This window comes from Octodon degus, unplaced genomic scaffold (assembly GCF_000260255.1).
Source record: "Octodon degus isolate 3935 unplaced genomic scaffold, OctDeg1.0 scaffold00035, whole genome shotgun sequence".
Classification (NCBI taxonomy): Eukaryota; Metazoa; Chordata; class Mammalia; order Rodentia; family Octodontidae; genus Octodon; species Octodon degus.
In genome coordinates, this window is record NW_004524611.1 from 16206233 (window position 1) to 16213613 (window position 7381).

Consider the following 7381-nt stretch of genomic DNA (forward strand, 5'->3'; position numbering starts at 1 on the left):
CTCTGATTTGTTTTGAGTTAGGGTTTCTCTTTCAGGTGAGTCTCCAGAGTCATGGGGCGAGGTGTGCTATGTGCAGGTAGAGTTAGAGTCAGAAGATAGGGTCTTGCTTACAGGAAGCTGCCCAGTCTGGGTGGGATGTAGGCAAGTGAAAAAGAAGAAATTGGAGGAAAACATAAAAGAAAAGAGAAACAGATTTTGAGGGTGGGATTAGGTGCAGAATGCTATGGAGCTGAGCTCAACCTGCGACAAGAGTCCTACAGCCTGAGCTCAACAGGAGAAGATGTCCTTGGTGTCAGTCCTGGGAATAGAGGGTTCATTGGTGCCAGCTAAAGGGGACCTAAAAGAACTCAGTAAAAAGTGGCCAGAGATGACCCCTATAGCTACAAGAAAGAGATCAGAGGCATGGATAGGGTGGCAGGGTGGCAGAGTCAAAGCATGAGAGATGAGGCCATGAACAAGGAAGATGGGATTGTGGGCAGAGGAACACACCCATGAGGCTGGACCTATGCCAGTCACTGGCCTTCCCTAAGACTCAGGTCCTGACCGGCCTCTGCCAGCAGGTACCCAGTGCCTAGGACCTTAACAGCACTGATGAGGGCAGACTGTTTGTTCCTTGAGGAGGACGACACACAGGACTGGACAGTGGGTCCTGTAGTGAAGGATGACTCCCAGGAAACCTCCAGATCAGACAGGGAGATGCTGATGTGGGGGTTCCAACAGCTCAAGGGCAGCTAGGGGGGAAAGGAGGTCAGAGTTGGGTGTTGACCACACGCTTCACTGTGGCCTCAGGACCATCTGCTGAGTGCCACAGCTGCAGGAAAAGCCAGGGTAGGGAAGGGATGAAGAAATGAGAGAACAGATACAGCAAGAGAGAGAGAGAGAGAGAGAGAGAGAGAGAGAGAGAGAGAGAGAGGAGGCACAGGGTAAGGGGGTGAGAGGTGCTGTAGGCAGAGAAGGGGGGAGAACCACAGGCACAGAGACAAAGCTATATTAATCATCATTAATCATCATTCCCACTGATGGCACAAAATACCAAGCACCCTCAATTTAAAGGTGGGAAGGTTGATCTTGGCTCACAGTTTCCGAGGACTTAGTCCATGCTTGGTTGACTACAAGGCAGAAATGACACAATAAAAGGTCACAGCGGAGGAAAGCAGCCAACACCACAGCAACCAGGAAACAGAGGGAAGAGCCAGGGGCAATAATACACGCTTCTGGGTCACACCGCAGTGACCTGCCTCCTCTGACCAGGCCTGCCTGCCACAGCATGTGTGGCTCCAGGTCTCTCAGTGGACAGACCCATCCAATCACCTTCCACACGCAGGAGACTTTGGGGAGGGGTATTTTAGATCTAAACAATAACAAAGGTACCAGAGGGCTGCAAAATTATGAAGGGACCCAACAGGTATTGTCCACAGAGGTCCCTTGAGCTTGGACAAGTGGACAGAAAGCAGAAGAGGGACCAGGTTTGGGATTAAAGAGGAAGAGGGAACCTGAAGCTTTGACATCCCACGCTGGTTCAGGGGCTTTGAGTCCACCAAGATGGTGAAGGAGGCTGAAGCCAAGCTGGTTGGTGTCCTCAGTTGCTGAGCCTGTGGGAAGACTGGGCGGAAAGAAGAAGTCCTGCCTTCCACAGCCCCCCACCCCCACTTGCCTCTAGCCCTGCCCTGCTACCTCAGGGCTGCCCCGCGCTGCCTTACCTCCCTCATGCCGCCCTCTCCCCTCCCCAAGCACAGACTGGGGCTCAAAACACAGGAGACCTCGGTCACCAGGTGTGCACAGCCAGGGTCATCCTCAGCTTCTGCCTCTTTCTGATTCTCTACTTTTATTCTCCCCTGGCCTTTTTGCTCAGGCAAAGAGGGGACACTGCTCCCTGAAGCCCAGCACAGGTCTGGCACAGAGAGAAAAATAAATGTGAAGACAAAGATACTTCCCTCCACCCAGACTTTAAATACTATTCTTGATTCTGAAAATCTGGGACTTGATTGTTTAATTAATGTAATTTTTTAATTTTTGTTTTTGTATTAGAATTACACAGAGCATTCACAATAAGCTATCTCCAACCTTTTTTTTTTTTCCTCAGAACCAGGGATTGAACTCAGGCCCTTGAGCTTTCCAGGCAAGCGCTTATTCTACTGAGCTATCTCCCGCCACCCCTCCTTTTTTAAAGTGTTTATTTTGAGACAGGGTCTTGGCATGTTGTCCAGGCTGGGCTCAAACTTGAGATCCTCCTGCTTCAGCTTTCCAGCGTGCTGGAAGTACAATCATGCACAACCATGCTGTGATTTTTTTTTTTTTTTTTTTTGAGATAAGGTCTTACTGTGTAGTTCAGGCTGGCGGAACTCACTATGAAGCCCAGGCTGGCTTCAAACTCAAAGCAATCTTCCTGCCTCAGCCTCCTGAGTGCTGGGATTACAGGTGTGCACCACCCATACCCCCCACCCCGTATCAGTGCCTGACTGTGGTTTGAACAAGCCTCCAGATGATTATAGCCCCCAGCTGTAGGGCTACCCATAGCCTTCAAGTTGTCCTAGCTGAAGTCCCAGACACCATGGGGTAAAGACAAAACAATCCCGGGGCACTCATTCTGAATCCCTGACCCACGGAATCTGAGAACATGACCTAAGCGTTCTGATTCTGCACCCTCACCTCTGGGGTGGGTGTCACGCAGCAACTGTAGCAGGAACAATGAAGAAGTTACACACTCCTGTTTGCATCAGTGGGAGCTTGGTGCTTCTAACAGACTTCTCAAGCTGTGACTCCAGGCCTCTGCCTGGGACGCCAGCTTCCTGCCCATCGCGGAAGTCAACTTCTACCTCCTTGCAAGTTGGGGCCTGTGCCTAGAGGGAGCGGCAACAGGATGGGGACTGATAGTCGAGGGCCAGTACATGGCTGGCTGCCCTCCTCGGAGGCTGGGTCGCTGTTACCTGTCACCTCACCTTTCCTTGTATAGGCCTGGGACAGGCTGCATAGAGGGAAGCAACATGGCTCAGGAGACCATCCTGGGCCAGCAGTCATGATGACAGCAGGGTGCCGGAAGAAGAACTTTTATTTCTTTTTCTCTTTTAATGCCACAAGGACTTGAACCCAGAGCCTTCATACTGAGCTACATGCTGCCCTCTTTTTTTCTTTGATTTCTTTGGGACAGGGTCTTGCTAAGTCACTAATTTTCCTAGGCTGGGTTTGAATTTAGAATCCTCCTGTCTCAGCCTCTTTTAGAGTGCTGTGATTATAGACATGTGCTCCTAGGCCCAGCAAGAAGTTCTCCTTTGGTCTGCAATGCACCTTAACCCCCTCCCCCAAGACTCACCAAGTGACTCCTGAAGGAGCTCCCAGCCTCACCTCAATTTACCAAAAAGAAGCTAAAGCTCAGAGAGATATACTCAAGATGCTAAGAGGAACAGAGTGCAAGATGAGCGGTTGTGGGGCCGGGGAGATGGCTCAGGAGAATAAACGCTTCCCTGGCAAGTGCAAGGGCCTGAGTTCAATCCCCAGTTCCGCAAAGAAAAAAAAAAAAAGAAAAGAAAAGAAAAGATGTGTGGTGGGAAGCCTGAGTCCTCCCGTTTAACAACACACCCTCTCCAAGCAGATTCAAGAAGGCCTACGCCAGCCCAGATGGAGGTACAGGCCTGTAATCTAAGCACTCTGGGAGGTTGAAGCAGGAGGATCACAAGGTCAAGCTCAAGTTTCAAAAGGTCTGGGGATGTAGTTCATTATGAAGGCCCTGGATTCAATACCCAGTATCAGGTGGGAGGGAGAAAAGAAAGCCCCTGCCTCTGTCCCACTCCTTCCACCAGGCTCTCTTGGCCTCACCACGATTCCGGTGGCCCACTCTCTGCTAGTCTGCTCTCTGGGGCCAGTAGCAGTGCTAGGAGCTCAGTGGGAAAGGAAATGGCTCTTGGGGGAGAGGTGAACTCATGGGAGGTCATGGAGAAAGGGTCAGCTGCCAGCGCCCTACAGGCTGGAGGAAGTCTGCCACAGCTACAGGGCCGGCGCTCCTGAGGGCTGTGTCCGATGGAGCTGTCTTGCAGGTCTCCCTCCTCCCTGTGTGATTCTGAGCAAATCATTCTGCCTCTTTGTGCCTCCACTTCCTCATCTGCAAAACCCAGATAATAATACCAGAAGGGATTTGGTTGAGCGCCTACGCAATGCCTAGCCCTGCAAGTTCTGCATGATGTCAAGTCTCTTTTCTATCATGCTGTCAGCACCCGAGCACTGTGAGGAGGTGTCACCTTCATTTTGAAGCATACGGGAACAGAAACATTCTAGAAATCATGATCAAGGTTAGTTATTCTGCTCATTCTCATACATTAGCACTGAGCACCCAGGCAGCCAGGGTAGAGGTTGAAAAAGGCTGCAGGGCCAGGGAGATGGCTCTGTAGAATAAGTGCTTCCCTGGTAAGCACAAGGGCCTGAGCTCAATCCCTGGTTCTGGAAAAAAAAAAAAAAAAGGCTGTTGCCTACTCCACATAATGAAGGGGGCTTGCCGGCTCATTGGAGAGCCCTTGGCAGGGGTAACCCCCAGATTTCTCTCCACCCACACTCTCTCCTTCTGGTTCCCAGCCGCTGGGCTGGTCAGCTTGTGGGAACCACAGCTGGGCACACCTGTAGATGGTAGAAGAGCGGCGACAGCAGGTGTGGTGATGACTCTTTGCACCTGAAATGAGCAGCTGGCACTTTTGTCCCTGCCTTCTCCTGGCTCCTATGCAGCCTCTTGGAGTGAGGGGCTGGTGTGGGTTTCAATCCTAGCCCCAGAGTGTGCTAACCATGGGGCCTGGGGATTAGTCTCTTTCCTTCCAAAGCCCTTCCTTCCTCAGCTGGAACCTGGGCACAGACACCTTGTATGGTAACCAGATGCCAGCAAAGGGCGTCAGAAACTTCAATCTTTCAGCCGGGAATAGTGGTGCATGCTGTAGTCCCAGCATGCTGAGAGGCTGGGCAGGAGGCTCATCCATTTGGAGTCTAGCCTAGGTGATTTAGTGACTCAGCAAGATTCTGTCTCAAAATTTTAAGCATATATATATATATATGTATGTATTTTAAGGCTGTAGGTGTAGCTCAGTGTGAAGGCCCCATCCAAGATGCCACCCTCCCCCAAACAGGTCTTTGTTTTCCTGGAGCTGATGGCCACTGGACTGCTACTTCTGTCCTGCTCCCCATCCTCTGCAACATCTTGTTCCCTTCAAATTTCATTGTCTCTTGTTGGGGGCCGCGCCCAAGCCATGTTATTAAGATGGCGCCCATTTCCTGCTTCCTGACTGCTATACTTTGTAAACAGCCTTCCTTGTTATCAACCTTGCCCAGCTACTGGTGACGCCAACCTATCCCCTGTCTGAATCTGCCTTGCCCTGATTGGTTTACGTGTTACATATATACTCGCGCCTCCAAGATCCGGAGAAAGCACAAGTAGTGAGCCGCGGCTGAGCGGACGTGTAGAGGCTTCGGTTGCTGTGAACGGGAACAATAAAGAGCTTGGATTGCCGTGCTGGTGTTGTGTGCTCTCGTTCAAGGGACAGCGCGCGACAGTCTCTGGAGGCCAAATGAGCAGTATCAGGGGTGACAGGGAGCAAAAGGCCTTGGTCTCCCTGATGGGGCTCCAAGGCAGGGAGCTCAGTGCAGCTCTGGACCCTGTGGCCTGGGACCAGCCTCACCTCCTCCGGCCCAGCCCCACCCTGTAACCCTAATGCGGTGGAGCAAGCAGGTGAGGCAGAAAACTCAACTCAGCCCAGGTCTGAGGAAGCCCAGAGCTTCATAGGGCAGAAGAGATGCCTCTCTTCTCTGGTAGGCCTAGAGTGTCACAAGCAGCTTGTTCTGGGGCTGCCGCTGCCCTCCTGGGGCTGAGCATGAGCTCTGATATCCGAGCCAGAGTGGGGTCATGGGAGACATGGTGCACATCGAGGCAGAATGGATGCAGAGCCCAGCTTGGCGAGGACGGGGCAGCTCAGCAGGGACCCTGGGAAGGCGTCATGGTGGAAGCCTTTGAAGGAAGTGGATTGAAGAAGACAGCAGAGGCTGCTTTGCCTCTCCCCTTCTGTCCTGGGCTAGTTCTGCTCTTAGCAAGGTGAGAGCTGCCCAAGCTGCCTCTAGACTCTCCTGCTTCCTGTGGGTTCACCTCCGTGGATGGGCTCCCGCCCTGGACCTGATTCAACAGGATCCTCTCCTCTGCTTCCCAGAGAACTTTCTGACCATCAACACCCGCAGTCAGTGTTCAGGAAGGCTAGCTCAAGGTTTGGTTTTTTACTGTGTATTTTTTCCAGTACTAGGGTTTAAACCTAAGGCCTTGGTGCTTAGCTACATCTCCAGCCATTTCACTTTTGAAAATCTGGAGACAGGATCCCCCTAAGCCATTAAGTTACCCAGTTTGGGCTCAAACTTGAGATCCTCCTGTCTCAGCCTCTCAGAGTGCTAGAATTATAAGCATATACCACCACAACCAGCTTCAATCCAGTTTTGAGCAATTCCTTTTGTCAATCACAGGAAATTAACACAGCTAAGCCAACATGTGGGATACACGTCAGGCTCAGACCATCCGGGATCTCCCCCGTCTCCACTCTGACAATGTCCCTATCTCTTCAGAGCTGGAATCAGGGGCCCAGGAAACACCTAGAGAGAACTATTTGTTCATAAAGGGTCACTTCCTCTTGACAGGGTTTCTCTAAGCTCCAGAGAGCTGTCATAGAAAATAGGGACAAGCAGGGAGAGAGATGATGAGTAGAATGAGCGTGTGGAGGTTGGAGGTCCTGAGGACAGGAGCCTGGTGCTGGGGTTGCGGAGGAGTGACTGGTCAGGGGTCCCTCCTCCCCTGCCTTTTGTGGTACTGGGGATTGATCCCAGGGATTTCTAAATGAAGTGTGCCTCCAGCTCCTTTGTCAATATTTTATTTTTTTTTGTGGACTAATATACACATTATTCATTTTTATTCAAAAGAAAGAATACATGAAAATAGCCCCATGAACAGACATTAAAAATTAAACTAATGCTGGATGATAGATACTAGATGTACAGATAATATTCTAATCAAAATAGGTATCAGCTAATAATGTAGTAGGATGAAGTTGTATTTTGAACTCTGAACTAGATAGTTGTTGATGGCCAGAATTCAGCTCCTTTAAAGAACTCTGGCTGGGCTGGTGAGATGGCTCAGTGGTCTAAAGCACCTACTTAGAACAAGCTTAGCAAAGCACAGGGACCGCAGTTCGATCCCCCAGCACCACATGCCAGCCCGCCCCGCCCCCTGGTGGGCTGAGCTGGCCACACACACACACACACACACACACACACAATAAAATAAAAGAACTCTGGCTGATGCACACCCAGAGACAGGTGCGAGGCCACTGAGACGACAAGGGACAGATTCAGGGCTGCTGCAGAGTGAACATCT